Source organism: Camelus ferus, chromosome 5 (assembly GCF_009834535.1).
Source record: "Camelus ferus isolate YT-003-E chromosome 5, BCGSAC_Cfer_1.0, whole genome shotgun sequence".
Lineage (NCBI taxonomy): Eukaryota > Metazoa > Chordata > Mammalia > Artiodactyla > Camelidae > Camelus > Camelus ferus.
In genome coordinates this window covers 11,993,971-12,015,344 of record NC_045700.1, presented here as the reverse complement: position 1 = coordinate 12,015,344, position 21,374 = coordinate 11,993,971, and the positions used below count along the sequence as shown (strand labels likewise).

Sequence of the window (21,374 nt, the reverse complement as noted above, 5' to 3'; positions counted from 1 at the left end):
CATCCAATGTTCTTGGAAGTCTATTTTCCTTGCAATGAGCTACTTTGATGGTAGTGACTCTTCTAAGCCCAGGGCTGGCATTGTTGTAAGAAAGAAGGGGATACAGCATGAGACAAGCATAGAGACAGAAGGAAAATCTCGGGAAATTGCAAGAGACAACAGGGAGTGGGTAAACCTTTTGCAGAGTCAAAACCAGGATCTAGAATGACAGAAACCTCGAAACGGCCATGTCAGGAAGGTGGCTTTGGAGAAGAAAAGCAAAACCAGTAGGAGTGCTAAACACCAAGTCAAGTCACCCAAAGAATTTCATTCTTCAAGGCAGGAGCAAAGAGAGTTAGGGCCCAGGGTGGGGAAATATAGAGTGAAGAGGAATAAGATGACAATAGATCTCGTTCAACTGACTGGTGTAAAGCAAGATTCAGTCCCGTACACCAGCAGCCTTGAGGGGATCAACAAATACCCAGAAACCTAAGAAACTCAAGGATAAGAGCTCCGTAGTGCTCCTAAGAACCTAAGGGCCATGTCATTGATTCCAGGGGGCAGTTAGTCAAGTAGATAAGCCCACGGTTTCTGGTCTCTAGCTGTGTGATCTTGTGGAAATTAGTTTGCCTTTCTAAACCTCGGTTATGGGATTTCATAGTACCTGCCCCATGTGCTTTTAGTCTGATTACCTCTCTAAAGTCATTCAAGGTGTTTGATACCTGATTTTTGTTTCCAGACCATTTGTAATGTTAGACCTCCACCCTGTAAATCTCCTTCATACACACACACACACACACACACACACACACACACACACACGCACCAGTAACAATTTTTGAAATGACTGCTTCTACTTACAAGTGTAAGAAATATCTACCTAGACCATTATCTGACTGATTCTGGCCAGAGAAACGAAAGCCAATAGACACCTGGATATTTAAAGAGAAGCTGAGAGCAAATTAGAAAATAATTGAGGGCTGAGTCAGCCTCCTTTCTGCAACTTCCTCCAATTCCCCTCTAGGGGGTGCCCTGTCCACTTCTGAGTATCCCCTGCTTTGTATCCAACTTCCTTCCTCCTCAGCAAAACTGAAAAAAAGACCTCGTAAAGGTCATTTTTAGGAGAGTGTGCAAGTCTAGGGTTCCTTCTTTCACATCAGGCTTGAGTTCTAAGTTTTTTTATCTCAGATGAGGAATAAAAGTCTCTCCGACTAGTTAAAGGGACATTAAACATTTAAGAAATTAAAAAGGAGATATATTACTAGAACCATGGAAGTCACAGCCAATCACCAAAGACTATTCTGCCCATTGCTAAAGCTGGTCCCAACGCAACCTATGGAAAATAATTGTCTTCCTTTAATAAATCAGAATCATTCACAGCCTCAAAAGTATCACTCGGGACTTTAGAGATTACTGTTAAAGGGAAATGAAGACTGTACCTTAATCCTAAATCACAGGCTAGAATTTCCTCTTTGGAGAAAAATCACACTTTTAAACTGCAACAGTTTCATCTGACCTTTTTCTCCGAAAACTGAAAACAAAGCCATTTAGTCAACTGAAGAATCCAGTTAAATGGTGTTTTCCTTGGTTTGGGCCTTTCCTGTGATCCACACTAAAGGGGTCTCTGTCTATTTCTTATTTACGAAACTCACTACCCAACAAAGCTAAAGGAGCCTCCCCATGCCAGCTGACCTGAAAACCTTCCTGACTTTAGCTTGATAAGAAACATTGAATTAATTAAAGGCAAGCACAGTGTCCTGAACGGAGACAAAGACTCTCTCAGTGAGAACGGCACACGCAAACCCCAGAAGCCTTTTATGGCCGGTACATGAGCAGTTCAGCCCCTCTGCTGCCTTTCAATTAGTTGGGAAGGTGGAGGCCGCCTGCTAGCTGGGCTTTGGAATGTGCTGAGTCTCCTCTGGTGGATGTGGCGTGTAATTAGTGGGCACGCTGGTGAGGAGTTGGTCCTGCAGCACACAGCTGTGGGAATCAAAACCACAGAGTTCCCACCCCCCCGTCGCTCTTCTTCAGTTTGCTGCCATGGAAAGCAATTCCAGGCGGCAGGGGGAAAATGCATAATGAAAGATGGAGAGTGTGCCCGCCTGCCTTTAGTCTGGGGTTTTGTAAAGGGGTTCTTTTATGAGGAAGCCAAGGTAACAGGGAGCCACAGAGAGGTCAAGCAAGTGGAGGCCAGAGCCCTGGGGCCAGAAGGGTCCCCTCCATCGGCAATCCAGCCTTTGCAGATGACAGCCCTTCTCATTTTCTACCCTAGAAGCAGCAGGTGATGGATCAAAAGGGTAGCAAGTGACAAGTTGCTATAAGAATAGTAGTTCAAAGTTGGAGCATTTGGGCCAGGCTGCCAGTCGTGGGGGAGTTGGAGAGACAGGCTGAATCTCAACGTATGTGGCACTTAGCCCGCAACTGGCATAGATACCCTCAACTCTGTTGTAGTAAAATTGTAGTAAAAAAAATTACAATATTAGCACCAAGTATATTAAGCATCTATTATGTGCTAGGTCCTTTAAAGTCATTTAGTTGTGACTCAAGCATTTTACTGGATAAGGAAAGAAGGGTTCAGAGAGGGTGGAACCGTTGGCTCAAGATCACATGGGAAGCAAGAGCTGAAGGTGGCCCCCGGACCCAGGCCTGCCTGCATGTGCCCTTTTGTACCAGAGCCAATCATTGTCATTCTCAGGGGCTTTCTGAGGCCCAGTGGGCCCAGTGTTCTTGCCAACTCAGACTCCTAGAAGGTTCACTTTTAGGACATGTGCTTGTCAAAATGAAAACCAAAAATAAATAGATGATGGCAGTCAAAGAAGCTACACTCTCTTTGGGGCTTAACTGCAATAAGCATGTAAACTCACCCTCAAATTATCGTGCATTTAGCGCTGGAAATTAAATTCATTAATTTTTGTGCAGCTACCACTGAAATCTTACAGCAAGTCCACTCTCTGAATAAAATATTTTAAAAATAATAACATACTTATTTCTGCTTATTAACAATTTAATAGCTATATGTTAAGCATTTTTAATTAAATGAAAAAGGAAAAGGTTGGATGGAAAATTAGAAGATAATCAAATGAGCAGCACCCTCAACAGAAAAGCAACAGAATCAAGACCTCCAGGGAGAGCTGTCTTCTGTCTTCCTACCACTGTGTTGCCCCTACAATCAGTTTGGTAAACCAGATGCAGAACGATTAGACTTGGGGGAGAGTCAAGCAGAGAAGATACCATGGAGAGTCTTGCATCAATGAATGTTAATAAATCTGGACCTCACCATTTGCAGCAACATGGATGCTCCTGGAGAATGTCATTCTAAGTGAAGTAAACCAGAAAGAGAAAGAAAAATACCATATGAGATCGCTCATATGTGGAGTCTAAAAAAAACAAAACAAAAACAAACAAACAAAGCATAAATACCAAACAGAAACAGACTCATAGATATAGAATACAAACTTGCGGTTGCCAAGGGGGCGGAGGGTGGGAAGGGATAGACGGGATTTCAAAATTGTAGAACAGATAAACAAGATTATGCTGTACAGCACAGGGAAATATACACAAGAGCTTGTGGTAGCTCACAGAGAAAAAAATGTGACAATGAATATATATATGTTCATGTATAACTGAAAAATTGTGCTCTACACTGGAATTTGACACAACATTGTAAAATGATTATAAATCAATAAAAAATGTTTAAAAAACTAAAAAAGAAACAAACAAACAAACAAAAAATAAATAAATCTGGGCCTTGTCTCATCAGACAACATTTTTCCATCATCGTGCCTGCCAACCAGGAGACAAATTGGCATTTCACAACCAGGTGTGCAATAGGTCATAAGTGAGGTATTACTAATAAAAATTTAAATAACTAAGATTTTTACATGATCATTTTTATAAATTCAAAGTTAGTCCTATAATGATATTCATATTCACATTTTGATATGTTTTCTTGAGTTGGAGAGAAAAAGAGGATGTTAAACAAAGCATTCCAAACAAAGGTCATAACCAGACCAAGGTGTCTCTTGGGAAGTCTCCCATGTGAACAGCAGCTGTCAAGTGACTCTCTGTGAAGAAAAGGCCGACGGTGTCTATGGTAGGGGTGGGATGTCCCTGAGGAACTGTTACCTGAGTTTTACTACCATGCTTTCCTTGGCAAACTTGTGATCGTCTGGGTATTCCACCTCCCCCGGCATAGAACTTCCTCTCTTCTCCTTGACAACTCTCATCATCAACCCTGTTCAAGGGTCAATCTCAGCATCTAGAACAAGACTTAAGACTAGGAGGGGCTCAGTATAACTTGGCTGTTGAATTAATCAAACAGGGATTCCTTGTACCAATCATCTGTCATCTGGTGCTTTGCTTGTTATGCAGCACTATATATTTGCAATAGATAACTGATACAAAGGTTGATACTAAATGTGAGTTCTGATAAAACAATAACCCAACAAATATGGAATTGGTATTGGAAATGGTTAAGAGACATCAAGGAAATTGTCATAGGAGATGTTATGGACTGGATATTTGTGTCTCCCCAAAATTCATACATCAAAATCCTAACCCCCAGGTGATGGCGTTAGTAGGTGGGGCCTCTGAGGTAATCAGGTAATTAGGGTGGAGCCCTCATGAAAGGGATTAGTGCTCTTACAAGAGAAAACCCAAAGAACTCTCCTGTTCTTTCACCACATGCAGACACACTGAGAAGACAGCCATCTCTGAACCAGGAAGCAAAGCTTCACCAGACACTGGATCTTGACCTTGGCCTTCCAGCCTCCAGAGCTATGAGAAATTTCTGCTGTTTATAAGGCACCCAGCCTATGGTATTTTGTCATAGCAGCTCAAGCTGACTAAGACAGGACACTAGAAAATACTGAGAAAACGGGTTTAGAATGCTAGAAAAATCATGAGAAACTATTACACAAGTCTGGAAAAATGGCAAGAAATAAGCTAGAGGAAGCTAGATAAATTGTTCATGTTATGGTGCAGGGCAACATTTGGTAACTTCACCCCCTTGGCTAAACCATTACATTTATAAATCCAACCACAGAGACAGCATCAGTCCTAGAAGCAGATATCTACATGAAACTTTCATCTGTCTTGGATGGTTGACTAGTGTAACAAGGTCAAAGTTCTTATGAACTTTCTGACACGGTATGGTTTGTAGAGTAAACTCTGAGACAAGAGTTCATCAAAAACAACAGTCAAGACCTTACCTTACCACTGAATTTATAAACCAAGACTTACCACCTGACTTCTCTGCGCCTCAGTTACTTCGTCTGTAATGGGTGCTAGGAAGAGAGTGGACAAGGAAAGGTGGGCAAAATGCACTTGCATCTCTTTTCCCGATAAGTACAGAGAGCACTCCAAAGTCAGGAAAGAAGAGCCAGCCAAATTTGCCAGGCTGAGAAGAAGAAAGATTGAGTGTGATTGAGAAATAGTTGTTTTTTGTTTTTAGACAGATCAAGGCTTGTTTTATAGAATGAGTGATCTATGTAATTGTCAAGGCAACAATGTACAGACAGGAGGGGAAGAACTTTACTTCTTGGTCTGTTCCTCCTTGGACAGAGTCTTGATGATTTCCTCTTTCTTGGCCCAGAGCCCTCTTCACGGCGCTTGTTGCTTCCCAGGTCTTAGACCTGGGGGCCTCAGCCTGGTCCTCCAGAAGTGTCTTCTGAGCCTTGTCTGCCTTCAGCTTGTGAATGTGTTCCATGAGGACCCACTGGTGTTTGAACACGTTACCCTTCACTTTCAGGTACAGGCTGCAATGCATATGGCGGTCAGTCTTAGATCCACAGTGTCTTCTGAACAGCCGGCACAGAATCCTCATCCAGGTTACCTTCTTGGGCATTGGAGCATTAGCAGTGCCCTTCCGCTTACCTCTGCTCATATGCCTGCCCTTCCAGTGGGCCACGGAGCTCTTCCGGCATTGAGCCTGGGAATGAACAGTCGGGATCTGCTGATGGAAGTTGGCATTGGTGATTTCATTGATCTCATTGGGGTCCAGCCAGATTTTTTTTTTTTTTTTTTTTTTTTGCCACAGCAAAGGACACTGGAAGCAAACTTCTTCTGAAGCCCGAGCATACTCATGGCTGAGGCTACAGCAGCAAAAGAAAACTTAGAAAGAATTGTTTTGAATGGGATAAAACACCAACAAACAAAAGTTCCATTGAGCCGAAAAAAATTACCTGCAGGCAAAGGAAAAAGATGTTTTGTTTAAACCCACATTGAATCTAGCAAAAATTATGAGACTAACACAGGAAAGAAACAAGAGAAGTCAACAAAAACATTTCTCTGGAAGATAAAGGCTAACTTAGGCAACTGACTGCTTTGAACTTCCAGAGAAATTAAAAAGAATGGAGACTTTCTTTGACAATAAAAAAAAAAAAAAGATCAAATATTAGAGGCAATAGAATGGGTGAAAAGGAGTGTGAGGTGCTAAGGAAGAAAACAGGAGGAAAATAATATCACTGCAGAAATTTAAGCTAAATTAGAAGTAAAAATGTACCACATGCAATGCTAAAGGAAATGGTAAGGAAATTTTAGAAGATATAGGAAAAAAAAACAAAACAAGAAATACACAGTACAGGTAACTGGCGTTTCCTGAAAAGCTAATAAAATAAGATGAAATAAAATAAACTTCAAAAATACATTTGAATCATAACTATTTATGTATCTATAGTTAGAATAAAATGCAAAAAAAAGCTAATTTTTATTAATTTTTTTATCACTGGGTAGTGGAATTTCATGTGATTTTCATTAGCTTTCTCCTGTTCTATATTTTATAGATTTTCTACCAGAAAACGTATTTCTTTGTGGTTATAAAAAGCAATGAGAGCTCTTACTTGAGTCCTCAGCATGTTACTCTGAGGTGTCCTGGGGGCTCAATCAAAGGCAAAACGGAGCATTGTAACATGACATGACTTCAGTGAAAGCAGTCTTTGTTCACCTCCGAGATAGCTTTCATGGTTCAGCCACACTATTTCCTCTTTAAAATCAGACAGTATTTGAAAGATTATTTCCAAGTTCTGTTTTTTCTTCCAAAACAGATGCACTTTATGGGCTTTAACTACTAACAAAGAAAAAACTCCAAAATTTCTAGAACCCGGATAAGGTTAGCATTTAGCACACATCACTCCTTAGTTTCATCTGTTTCTTCTGTCTAGAAGCTGAGATGAAAGCTTCAGAGCAAAGAGACAATGTTGTACACCTCTCTTGCCTTTCTCACAGTGCCTCGCATAACTTAAGAAACAGAGACAGTTCTTTAAATCTTTCTGAAATAGATCCCGCGTCAGTTGGAGAAGCAAATGCCAATATCAAACCAGTTACAGGTGTCTCCATTTCAAATCCGGACCTAGAAACCAGATGCAGGACAACACAGCTCTTTTTCCTCCTAGATGGAAATAAAACGTTTGCTTTAGTTAAATCTCCAAAAAGTCAGCAGCCTCACTTTTTCACCAATCCAAAAGAGAGCAATAATAAAGGACACAGGAATACTCCATGTTCGCACTTGGCTCCTTTGTGAACTCTTAACTGGTAACGATCAATGAAAATAGAACAGGCTTGCTCTGCAAACCATCTGCTGGAATATACTGAAGTTATGAGAAATGATCATTGAGTTTCACACATGCAGAAGGTCCATCTCTATGATCCTTCCCAAAAGGAGTTCAAGGGTAATCTGACACCCTTTCTTTTTCAGTTTCAGATAGATAGGAGTTGGTGGGCTTCATTTGTCAGGGAAAGCATCTTACTTCAGTTTAGAGAAGAAAACAATTTCTTGGCCCCACAAGAAATCTACCCAACTGTCCAAGGTCAAGGTGGAGGTTCTCATCCAAATATCAGGAATGACCGTGGAATAACATGACACAAAGAAAAACTACAGGTTAGCTGCGAGTCTTAAGCATGTGACCCCAAACAGGGGATTAAAACATAATAAAGTAATACAAGCATAATTTGTAGGATGGCTTCCTCTCATGCATCCTCCTCCACCCAAACTAGTCAAGGAGATTAATAAGTGCCCATCCAGGAAGGTAAATGCATTTCCTTGAGTAGGAAAAACAGATCTGTTATGGTCTCCAACAATTTACTGAAGAACTATCTTGTGTAGATTTTTCATTTAGTTGTGAATCTAGTAGACCGCCGTGCCTAGCACTGAAAGGAAATCTTTAGTATTTCTTGAATGATGAAAGGAATAACCATATAAACTCAGCCTATTTTTCCTTCTAACCTAGCATGCCCGTCTCAAATAAGACACATTGTTAGTCTCATTTAAAATGTATTGCAAGTGGAGATTCCTCAGGAGATATCCCACATTCTTATTTCCTTTTTTTCCCTTCCGTAGCCACTCCAATCCTTCAGACACTTATAAAAATGAGGAATAAGTTGTTATGACATTTTGCATTATCTTAATGATTTAAAGTAAGAATAAGAGGAAATTTAGAATCCCCAATTCTATTTACACTTACATTTGGGAAGATAATGATTTGCGGTACAAAGTACAAAGGTCAGAACATGAGAAAAGTGACTCGATACGAGTCTTCATCAGGAAATGCAGGATGAGATGGTTGTATCAACTTAGGAAAAATGCAAACTTCGTTTTCACTTACCTGTAGACACTAGTACCTTTCATAAAAGCGTAAGAGCTTAAAACAATTCATCAATATCCAAAGACATATTTGCTTAACATTTACCTAGTTCACTTATGTATATTTCTTAATACCTGTCTTCTTTTTTTTTTAAATAGAGGTCCTGGGGATTGAACCCAGGACCTTGTACATGCTAAGCACATGCTCTACCACTGAGCTATACCCTCCCCCACTCCAATACCTGTCTTATTTAAGATTCTGTGCTAAGTGTTGAAAGAATGCAAAGATAAATAAGACCCAGTCTTGGAACTCACAATGTAAGTTAAATGGCTACAGTTCAACATAGAATTAACTCACTTGGTAAATGTGGTTTATCACAGCACTGTGACTTATCAGGCACTATGCCAAGTACTGGGATGATGTGACAAGCATGTGGAGCACCCCCTGAACTCAGGGAGTTTACTGACCAGCCTAGGACTACTAATAGGTACACAGAGAGACTCAGAGTCCAGTTGGGCTGAGTTGGGGCTGGTGGGGCGGGTAGTGCTTGGGGGAGATCAGAGAAGCCTCATTAAAGAGGTTATGATAATACTCTAACAACGAGATAGTGTAAAACAACCTTCATCACAAATTGGACACTTGCTTTCCTTTCTGCTGACATGAGCCAATTTCCAGTCTTCAGCAGTGATGACTATATCTTTGTTGGCTATGTGTTTATTCTTCAGTATGCCTGCCTGGCTTATTTCCTGCATCAGTCTGTAAGCTCCCATGGTCATATCCGCTGAAATATTTATCAAAGTCTTTTTATAAGCAGAGATCCTACTGGGAGATTTTCAGTATCAGTAGAGTGAGCAGATTATCAATTAAAATTAGGGTTTGCAAATCCATATTTGGCAGAGTTGCAGACCACATAATCTGAAGAACTATTAAACTAAAACAAGTACACCCCATACAAAATATTCTGTTTAATATATGGCTAAGCCTCCAAGAAGAAATGGAAATCTCCGAGGTCCTTACCCTCCCATCAAAGCTGAAAATGTGTCTGGTAGTAGTCAGCACATTAGAGGTAGGGTTTCCTTAAGAGCAAACGTGAAAGCAATACTGAAATCTAGAGACCATTTCTGGGAACAGCAGGAAAGTGGAGGTACTGAATCTGAAACACAGCCAAGCAAGAGACCATCAAAGGAACACAGTATAACCCCAAACTGTGAGAATCCCCCAACAGAAGCCAACACATCCCTTCTCTGAAAGAAGTCATCTGTAATATAGGCGCATGGGAGTACCGAAAATCAAAATCAAACAAATTCAACACAATCGAAGGTCACAAAACAGACCAAACAAACCACCAGGAGTGAGACCCAACAGAAATAAACAACGGGCGTCGAGCTCTAAGGACTTCGAATTCTGAAATCATCAAATATAGACCATAATACAATTATGAATGTAACACATAAAGAAATACAAACTGGAGTCATAAAAATAAGGAGAATTAAGAAAATACTTAAAGTGACCAGGCACGTTTGTCATCGCTTCTAGAAATAAAAAAGTTATTTAAAAAATTAACGTTTGAGTTAAATACCAGATAATCCATAAGGAAGAGTAAAAGAGTAAAACAGATGATCCATAAGGAAGAGTAAAAGAGTAAAAAGAACTGGCCAAGAAGACAATGCAAAGAGATGGGAAGTAGCGACAAGGAGTTAAGAGAGATGGAAAACAGAATGAGCCTGTCTGACAGTCATCTCATCAGAGTCCCAAAAAGCAGAGACTAGAGAAAATGGGTCAGAGGTAATACTTGAAGAGATAACTATTGATTAACGTGAAACATAATGTGTCCTAAGCAGGGTAAATAAAGAAACCTATACCTAGGTATATTTTAGCAAAAACACAGACTATGGAGCCAAAAGAGAAGACATTTAAGAGAAAAAGAAAGATCATACAAAGCTGGCAGCTAGCTTCTCAACCAGAAAACAGTGGGATAATATCTTCAAAGAAAAATCACTAAACTTAGAATTGCATACCTAGACTTCCAATAAAAAAAAAAAAAACTACTAAATAAAGAAATAGAAGTGATCATAGAGATAAGAAAATTGAACAATTTATTTAAATTGTTAACGTGTATAAATCTAACCCAAAGTTATCTTATAAAATATTAAAAATAGCAATAATATCAAATGTGGGGGCTTCAAAGGACAGAAATAAAATGCTGGACAGAAGTTGCAACTTGGGAGTGCCTGGGTGATCAGAGTTAAAATATTCTGAAGTTCTTGTACCAAAGGAGTTTTTAAAAAAGAGATGGCTGGAGAAAACAAAGAATTAGTGTTGGTTATGTTCTAGAACTTAGATGGTGCATTATTGTTACGCTCCTCATTTGCATACATGTTACATACCTTCTTTGGAAGTTATTGAAAACTAATTTTGAAAAAAGAGCTTTGCTAAAGAAGCGTTCTGCTTCCTGGTACACAACACAGAGAACAAACCAACCTTTTGATGTCCTCATTCTCCTTCAAGACTCCTCTAAACTCCTCCACTTAATCTATTTACTTAGAAACATGGACTAACCTTATGAATGAAAAATGGAGGAGACTCATTTAGTTATGCTTTTTTCCCCTCTTCTTACCTGATAACAGCATCCTCTAGATTAACAGGGATCAAGTGAGATTTGTGCTTGCAAAATAGAAAATTAGCTACACGAAGTGCATTAACAAGCATCCGCAGCTTCTAGGCAGAGAAGACGACTTCACAGACACGGGAATTAAAAACCCTGTTATGTCGGTGTATGAGGAAGGGAAATGTTTTTCTGCTGTGTGGATTAATCATTGAATATGTTGCATGCAAGGGTGGTCGTGCGTGTGTGGGGGAATTGCTGAGGTATATATTCCAAGGTCTGCAACTCAACATTAACCGGTGGAAGTAAGGGACGTTAGGAATTAAGTGTGATACTGAATATGTTTAAATTATGGGTGTGTTGTGGAGGCGTGTGCATCTGTGTGTCTGTGTGTAGGTATGTCTGTTTTCACACGAGGCTGATAGAATATTATACTAGGGATATATTTGTTGGGTAAAATTGTGTGTTGTAAAGGATGACAGGTGGGAGTTTATTTGTATGGGAAGATATTAGAGAGAGAGAGAGAGAGAGAGTGTGTGTGTGTGTGTGTGTGTGTGTGTGTGTGTGTGTTTAAGTATTGTAATATTTTGTATCTTCACCTAGTTTCTTGTTCTAAATGACCAAATTATGTTTTACCAGGAATTTTACTGAAGGCAGCCAACTGTTAATATCTTTATTTCTCTAAATATGAAGGAAATAAAGGTCCTTATTGGACCAATAAGCATGTTGAACCTGTCCCCAGTTGTTAATGAGAACATTAGTTCACTTAATATTCTGGGTAACTGCCCTGTCTCAGATAAATAATTTCTACAAGCTGCCAAATCCTCTTGTGTTTTTGTTGTTGTTGTTGTTTGTTTATTTGCCCCAGCACTTGGGAAAAGGGAAACATCCAAAGGCCAATTGCCTGCCCAAGAAAGCCTGACATGTTAATGTCTTTTCTATCACAAATTTGCCTTGAACTTGTATGTAATAACGGAGCAAATGTTCTGTTACTTGTCAGAGTAGAGAATGGATAATTAAATATTTTGCTTTAACACTTACTATCCATATACCATTGTATCAAAGCAATTTCAAAAATATTACATTTAATCTTAACGGTAAAATTATATGCAATTAATCTTTATTAACAGTTCAAAGGAAATTATGTAACAAAAGGAAGTTGAAACTCACAAGGTGAGTCGGAATTCCCACCCTACTACTCATTAGCAATATGACAGTGCAAGTCACTGGAAGTAGATAGATTGCTCTAAAACTAAGAAGACAAAGCCACCTAACTCACAAGGTTTTCTAAGGATCAAAAAAAAAAAAAAATACAATACATATAGCACTGGGAAACTCCAAAGATCAGTACAGATGTCAACAATTTTTATTAATTATAGTTGCTATATTTAGTTTGTAGATGCGCAAAGATGTCAACAGTTCTGGTAAATTGTATTTCAATGAACCAATCTCTGTTGTGCATAGGTATTTCACTACTGTGAATGCCTGGTTTTGACTAATGTCTAGTACAATAGCAAGGTTGCTGAACCAGAAAATCTGTGTATTCTGAAAGGCAGTCTCATTATCTATTGTGCAAGGCATAGAGATGGCTTTTCCCAGCGTAACTCCTTCCCACACATGGACAACGTTTAAGAAGCACATTTCATGACTACTGTAGAAAACTTGTTGCAACATGGTTTTATAAAGTCTTCAGTAGGAAAATCTCAATAGAAGAACTAGAATATTACCTGAAAATAGATAACCCATTTGCTGTGAAATTAAATATCACACTCTTCATACTGCAGAGCAACAAACTGAGATTTTCTCCCATTGGTAATGAGAAAAATAGAAGAGTTTGAGATTAACTGTACTTTTAAATTTTCAGTAAAATATGTAACACATGATAAATTCTAGCAAAAGTAGCCTTTTAACCCAAGTGGTTGTAAAAGGGTCATATCTTTGTTTTCAGAGCTGTGTTGCTCATGGTCTTGTGTAACGAATGCATAAAATCAATCCCTGATTTTCTTCTCAATCACTATGACTTTTTTATTATTATTATGTCTGTCCTTTTGACCCATATGTCTCCTTCTTTCTCTGACCACTCTAAACATTTAGACACTTAAACCATCACTTGTTCCTATCAATTTTAGCCCTTAAATATCTCTTTTTTATTGAAATACCATCAGTTACAATGTGTCCATTTCTGGTGTACAGCACAGTGTCCCAGTCACGCATTTATATACATATATTCGTTTTCATATTAACCCTTAAATATCTCTTAAGAGAAACCACCCACTCCTCTCCATCACCATAAGCACCCAAGTCCAGGCCACCAGAACCCCTGCCTGGATGCAGGCACGCGCTTGCCTTCCTCTGATCAAGCTTCCACACTGAAAACACGGAAATGTTTTCCAAATTCAAGTCTGATCTGTCCCCAGATTCATGTCTCTGATGTCAAAACAGTTCATCTGAAACTTAAAAAGTACCCCAATTTCTTAAATGACCTTTCCTGTTTCTGCAGACATTCTCAACTGATAGCACTTCCTGAAGGAAGTCTTCCCTGAGCCCCTCCTGGCTGAACCCCCTTCATGCACCTGCACTCAGTAACCCAGACCTCTCTTTCCCAGCATTTCTCACAGCTCAGTCAAACTCTAGGAAAGCAGGAATTTTGTCCTTTTTTTTCTTTTCTATTGCAGTATCCTTACCGCCTAGCACCTTGCTCACATATAATAGGTGTTCAGTATTTGCGTAGTTTCATGAATGATAGATAGTTATCACAAGGATTACAACAATTGATGAAATAAAAAAAGGCACAGACATAAAAGTACGGTACTCTGATGCACATGAAAGATAAGATACTTTAACATCACCAGGACAGCCACATGGAGCTAGGCACACAGGGTACCCTGTGCATAATGAGCCTGTATCATTCAGAACTTCACCACTTTTAGCATCGCTCAGAATGGCTTCATGAAGGAAAATTTCGTGGGAGATGGGAACCCTATGTGGTACTCATTCTGCCACTATTCCACTGTGTAATTTTTGATGCAATATTTTATCTATCTGGCTCTTGATCCTCATTTCTGTTTAAAAAAAAAAAAAAAAAAGCGGCTGACCAAAATGGTCTCCACATCCTCTTCCAGGTCAGAGTCCAACAGCACCCAGTGTCACTGACAGACAGGCTGCATAAGCAGAAGAGCACTGAAGGAGAGACCTTTGAGTCCCAGACAAGGTGGGCTCTGAGCTGGACCATGAAGGGAAGAGTCAGAGGAGGTAAGGGCAGAAAAGGACTTTCTAGAAGAAGCACAGGGTTGGGAACACATGTGGTATTGGGGTAATAAGTAATAACACACCAAGCTTGGAAAAGAACCTCTCCCCATCACTCCGCTCTCCTCCTTCCTTGCAGAAGCTGTTCTGGGATGCCCAGACGCGCGTCAGTCCCTCCAGCTGGGAGCAGTGCCTGGAGACTCTCTTCTCAAAGCCTCGGTTCCAGCTACTTGCAGGGCCCCACAACCGTTCCCCTGCTGGGGACCTCTGGAAAGGTGGGGAGGCCTGGGCTGCACACGAGTCATACATGTGTCAGTGATATCCACCCACAGCCGAGCTGGGCAAGGGCACAGATAACGGAGCAACTCGTCTCCAGGGTCTGGTCAAAAATGCCAGGGATTCTATTTCCTTCCCCCCAGCAGGGAAATCAGCCTGCACCTGGAGGCTCCACAGAGGCTGTTTAATAAGACATTTGCTTACATCCTTCCTGCTACCTCTGACAATATAATCCTTTCTGATTCCTTCCATGATTTGACTGTAAATGAAAAAGTATGATCTCACAGTTGGGGGCAACAAGCCTGCGACACCACTGGTAATCCACCGATGCTCCTGCATTTGATCTGTGGGATGGAATAGAGACCAAGAAAAAAGCATGTTTCTGGCAAAAATAACTCTTCCTCCCATGTGGGACAGATTGCAGTCTTCTGGAGACAGTCAGGGGAGCAGGGAGTCACTCTTGCTCATTTTGCCTTAAAATAAAACCTAAAATCCCACTTTTATAAATGACTGCCTCCATTGGGCTTAAGATAATTTTAAAGCATCTACATCATAAAGATCTCAGGGAACTGAGTGTATATATGAAATTGGAGGGCAAGTGCAAGGTCAAGGTGGGCAAGGAAACTACGTGGGAAGCTGGGGGGGTGGGGAGAGGGGACATAATGAGCAGGAAGAAACATAGTCTTCCTAGAAGTTTGCTCACTTTGTTCCTACATCCCTAAATCCCTCTGTGTCTCTCAGAGTTGGGAAATAAAGGGATGTTGCAGAGCTGGGAGCCACACACCCCCACCCCACCCTTCACTCTTTGGAACTTTGCAGGTGCAGGGTCTTTGCTTGACCAAACTCCACTTACTTCATTCCACCTCCCAGCCCACTATGCCCCCGTGCTGGGGAGACCTGGAGGGAGGAAGGTGGGGAGGTCAGAAGCCTGCCTATCAGTTTTATTTACCATGTGGTTTCAGCATTCTCTCTTTTTTTTTTTTTTAATTGAAGTATAGTTGATTTACAATGTTATGTTAATTTCTAATGTACAGCATAGTGATTCAATTTTACATCTATATATTCTTTTTCATTATAGGTTATTACAAGGTATTGAATATAGTTGAATACAGCTATAAGTAAGACCTTGTTGTCTATTTTATAGATAGTAGTTAGAATCTGCAAATCTCAAATTCCCAATTCATCCCTCCCCACTCCCTGACTATTCTAATTATGAGGGACACAGCAATCAACAAAACAAAGATCCTGGTCCACGTAGACCTTCTATTAGGGGAGGAGATGGAGTCAGACAATCAATGAGAGACACTGAACAAGTAAATGACATGGTAAGTTAGAAGGTGTGATCACACAGTCTGGGAGAAGAAGTGGAGCAATTGGAGCAAAGAAACGACAGTGTTTGACTTACGTCAAGGAAGGATTGTTCTGTCTGCTCTTGTGGAGCCCCTGTGAAAGGAAATATTCCACGGAGGAGAAGGTTAACTGTTCGGACCTCTGGATAGGGTCACCAAATACTTTATCCTCCAAACCGGGATCCTTGAGGGTGAAAGGAAGCACTATTAATAATTATACAGAAACAGCAATTATGGACTGCAATGGTCCTGAGCAAATGGGACTGCAGGGTCACGCAAGCCGTGGGCAAAGGGAAAGCAGCACAATGAGGAGGGTCTGCACAGACATGGAAAACAAACTTACAGTTACCAGGGGGAAATGGGGAGGGAGGGGTAAACTGGGAGTTTGAGATTTGTAGATACTAACTACTGTATATAAAATAGATGAACAGCAAGGTCCTACTGCATAGCATAGAGAACTACATTTAATCCCTTGTAATGGCCTATAATGGAAAAGAATATGAAAAGGAATATATATATATGAATGTATATATAATATACATCTGAATATATATATAATTATATATATATATTATATATATATCTGAATCACTATGCTATACACCAGAAATTAACACAACATTGCAAATCAGCTATACTTCAAGAAAAAAATGATGCTTTCATAAAATTAGAAAAAAAGAATGAGGAGAGTCTGAAATACGGGTGAAGGGAACCCTTCAGCTATTTTTAAACGTGGTCAGGGTAGACCTCATGGAGGAGGATATGCCTCACTTTTCTGAGGCCCTGTTTCCTCATCTGTAAAAGAAGGTGCTTCGCCTGACATCATTGTTAAGGACGCCCACAGTTCCGACACTCCGCCATTGATAGACCAGGACTGGGGGCTACTCTCCCCAGGTCAGCTGTAAGAACGGGAAGAGGAGGGTGCCTGGGATTGTGGAGGGCGTTCATCAGAGAGGCCCATTATTGTGTCTGCAGGCTGCAGGCTGTAATCCTCAGCCCTCTTTTCAACCACCGACTGTACATTCTCAAAGCTGCACAGGCAAAATTTGTCCTCTGCTGCTGGCAGCCTTATTCTGACTCACAAACTCATGCGATGGCCACCATTCCTGAGGGGCAGAGCGATGTCTACTCTCTCTCAGTGATCATCATTCCTCAAATTGACCTTTTTATCCTTGTCCTGATGTGGTGTTTTCCACTGGGGGAAAAGGGGTGAGGAATAGCAGGAAGGCTGACAAAAAATGTTTATGAACTTTGGAGGTAGTTCTGGTTTTGAGAACTGAGGCAGTTCTCAGAGGAGAATATTTGGTTTTGAACAAATAAGCCAGAAATTACAGAAAACCAGCCAGGTGAAAATGTCTAGTGACAGTATGTGGGTGCTCAGGAGTGTGTAGAAAGGAGTCGATTCAGCCCAAGGATTAAGAGCAGTGCCTTCAAAGTCAGGCAAAATGAGGTTCTGATTAGCCACAGTTACTAAACTTCTGTGACCCTCAGTTTGCATCATTTGCAAATGATGTTGATACTCTCACAGGGAGGGATGTTTTAAATGGACATGAAGTACGTAGTGTATCCAGCACAAGCTAGTGCTCAGTGTTTGGGAGACATGGCAGTTGCAACAATGTAGAAAGACAACTTGGAACTGTGCTGCTTCAGAGGACATGGCTGTCATCCTCAAATGCAGCAGACAGAAGGAACGCGGCTGAAGATCACCATTGCTATGGAAAAATTACTGCGGCTTGGCGACAGTAAGTTACCCACAAATTCAGTGGCTTAAAAACTGACAACATTTATTTTGCTCACAAACCTATAAATTGGGCAGGACTCAGCAGAGAAAATATGTCCCATTCTTCTCTGTAGCAAGTGGGGCATTTTCAAGATGGGAGCTAGAATCATCTTCTGAAAACTCACTTGACCCGTGTGTCTGGGCTGAGGAGACTCCCATAGCTGGGGGCCGGACAGCTGGAGCTTTCCTAGAATTTCTATCTCTGTGTACTCTCCCCATGAGCTCTCTCTCTCTCCAGCAAGGCAGCTTCAGTGTAGTCAGACTTCTCAGAGCTCAGGGCTCCCAAGGCGCATGTTCCAAAGAATGAGTGAGCCTGGGTTCAAGGGGAAGAAAATAGACCCTATCTGTCAATGGTGAAGTTCAACATTATATTGTATGAAAAGGAAGTGGGGTGGAACAGATAGAGTGTGGCCGTGATTAGGAAATAGAACCGGCCACACTTGCCTTTTTCCTTTGGTCAGTCTTTTGACTCCTCCTCTTCTGGTTCCATCTCCATTTTGATGGCGTTCTGATCACTCCCATGTCTTGACCTTTGCTTCAGTGTCCTGTTAATAGATTTAAAGTGTAACAGCTTGAATTTGGGGTCAGACTAAAGCAAAAGCTATCCTTGTCTTGCTCCTTGTGTAACCATAGGGAAATAATTTCATCTTTCTGATCCTTAGGTCTTACCTGGACGAAAATGAGGATGAAACTAACACCCTACGTCAGGGTTCTCGATAAGTGATACTGTCTTTCTAATCCCAGTTGTTCCTGACCCTGGCCCCATGCAGACCAGAGACCTCCCTCCCATGTCTGCCCTTGTGGACAGCTCCTCACCCACCCTCTCCAGGTCTTGTGAGAAAAAAAGAACAAAAAATCAAATAAATACAAACAAGGGCATGCACTCCACAAGTACTGCCTCATATGCGACACTACTTCATCATTGCTAATGATGAACAGTCGACTTTCCCGGTGCCAGACGTTGGAAGCTGAGGGTGCCCTCTGTGCCCCAGTGTTAATTACTTCCTTGACTAACTCCGAGAGACACTTATTAATTTTGAAACTCTCTGCTTCTAAAGGGGCACACACCGATATAGCTGATGTCTCTTTCACTTTCTGAATTAAGGAACAAAAATGCCAGGCAGGGAAGAAAGGAAGAGTCTTGCTGAGGCAGAGAGAAAACAGGTGGAAATACAATCAGTTAAGACCCATCACCCAGGGACCGGTGGGGAACCGTGGAAAGAAGACAGACGCAGCGCTGCCTGACACCAAGTGACAAACAGACCTGGATTCTAATGAGTCTGCACTTTGGCACTTGAGGGTCTTGTGGTCTTAGGCTACTTTCATAGCCTCCGTGAGCCTCACTTTCATCTGTAAAATGGGATTGTGACACCTACCTTGTAGAGTTGCTGTTAGTAATAGCGATCATCTTCCAACACAGCGCCTGATCCACAGCAATACACACAAGACACCACGCCTAACACAACTTTTACAGCTGCTACTCCTCCTCCAGTCAAATCCAGGCTGATCATCACAGGTTCCTGGAGACTTCTATAGGAACACATGGATGGGTCCTACCACAGATCCACTGAATCAGAATATGCAGGACTGGAGTCCTGGGACCTACATTTTTTTTTAAAGATCCGTATATGATTCTAATGCTCAGTCACATTCAAGAACCACTCATTTGATTCTTGCCATCACTTTTGTACAACCTCAGGCAAATAATTTCATCTTTCTGATCTTTAGCTTCATGCTCACTTTGGATGAAATAATTAATCCATTTTATAGATGAGGAAAGTAAGGATGGGTGAGGTACAACGAAATGACAAACCAGTGAGTGGCAGAGACAGGTGTAAAATGGTTCCTTGACTCCTAGTTCATTCCTGCGGGGAGCCAGCTGTGTGACTGTGGAAAGGTCACTTAGACTCTCTGGGCTTTCATTTCCTATACAAAATCGAGATAGAACCCCAGTTTCCTTACCCCTGGAGAAATATGGGGAAAATTAACATGAGTGAAGTGTGGGAACATAATTGCACACTTCTAGTAGAAGTAGAAGATGCTGTCCTGATTTAAATCCAAGACCTAGAACCTCTCTAGCAGTTAGCCTCCCAGCTCTCTATCCAGATTACTGGACAGAGTCCTTATCTATTTCTATCTACTGGACCAGAGGGAGGACTAGATCCAGAGTCCCTTCCCAGAGGAGGCTGGAATTGGGGTGAAGAGCAGTTTATAGTTCCTTGAGGTGACGAGAACTTGGAATATGGCTACTAAGGTGGCTACCATCCCCCTGCCTTGCGGCCTGAGGCTCTGAGAAAGGCAGTCTGCTGAAAAGACGGAACACTCATGCAGAGAGAAGAGAAGATGACAGGGGCCAAATAAAAGCCCTCCCTGCCGCTCCCACGTTCTGGTGCCGTCCATCCCTGGGGCCTCTGACGTTCCTTGAAGCACTCCACTGTCCCTATGATAGAGCCCCACTTTGTGCCACAGCTAGCTTACGTGAGCTTCTGCTCCTGAAATCCAAAAAACATACAGGTACCCGCCCACTTGAATAAATGCTTTTGCTGACGATGGAGACAAGGCACAAAACAGAGGCCACATCCCTCTGCTCGCAGGAGGCCAGGGTCCTTTTGCTCCATTCGGTTACGTCCCTTGGGGTGTTTCCCAGCCCCTCAGAGGCAGACAGTGCGGAGACTTCTGATATCTTTATTCATAGTAGTGACCACCTTGCCATCTGCAGTGACGAGGACCATCATGTTCTGGAATCTTCTTTCAAAAACACCCAAGATGGCTTCTTGGCACCCTGCAGCTGTTTGTCCAGCCCAAAAGCAGGGACCAGAACTAGGAAATAACTGTGGACTTTACGTGAAAGACAAGTCTATTCGGACTTCTGTTTGGGGCCTAAAAGCCATTATTTTCCAAATCCCTGACAAGAAAGCTTAGCACTAACTATTTGGTGGTTCTGTAGTGAGTGCACTGTACTATGTAGTTGCTTTTTTTGCATTGGTCTCACTCCTGGATCCATTTTATGTCCCCAACCTTGCTTTGCCTTTTTCTTTTCCTTCTTATTTTCAATATATGTTATTTTGCTACATTTTAAGCCTTCTTAAATCTTTTCTGGAACAAGAAGCCATATAACAAAGTAAAAACAGATTTCCACTTTGTTACCAGAAAAATTCTTTCCCTTTTATGTTACACACAGGCACGTAAAATGATGGATAGTCAGAAATAAAATATTTAGACTCAATGTTCCATCAATCACCACAAGGCATTTATTGTGCCTTCTTATGTACAAAGACCGTAAGGACTACAGATAAGTGTAACAAAACCCAGGAAGCTTCCAGGGCAGCCTAGAGACAGGGGACCTTCACACAGGAAAGAAGAAACATCCAGAAATACAGCCATCAGTGGAGGGGATCCCTGTGGGCTGAGGGGTGTGGAGAAAACTCCATGAGGGAGGAATATTTGAGTTGGGCTTGGAGGAATATAGAAAATCCTCATATGTGGGGAAAAGATAAAGATAACAGGGCACAGGAAGGAGAAAAGTACATCCCGGGAGAATGGCATAAACTTGGGGCTGT

General features: G+C 41.3%; 1 pseudogene; it reads right to left on the bottom strand.

The window, feature by feature from the left end:
* Positions 1-5,438: 5,438 nt before the first annotated feature.
* Positions 5,439-6,072, bottom strand: LOC102511798 (annotated as a pseudogene).
* Between the last annotated feature and the right edge of the window lie 15,302 nt (positions 6,073-21,374).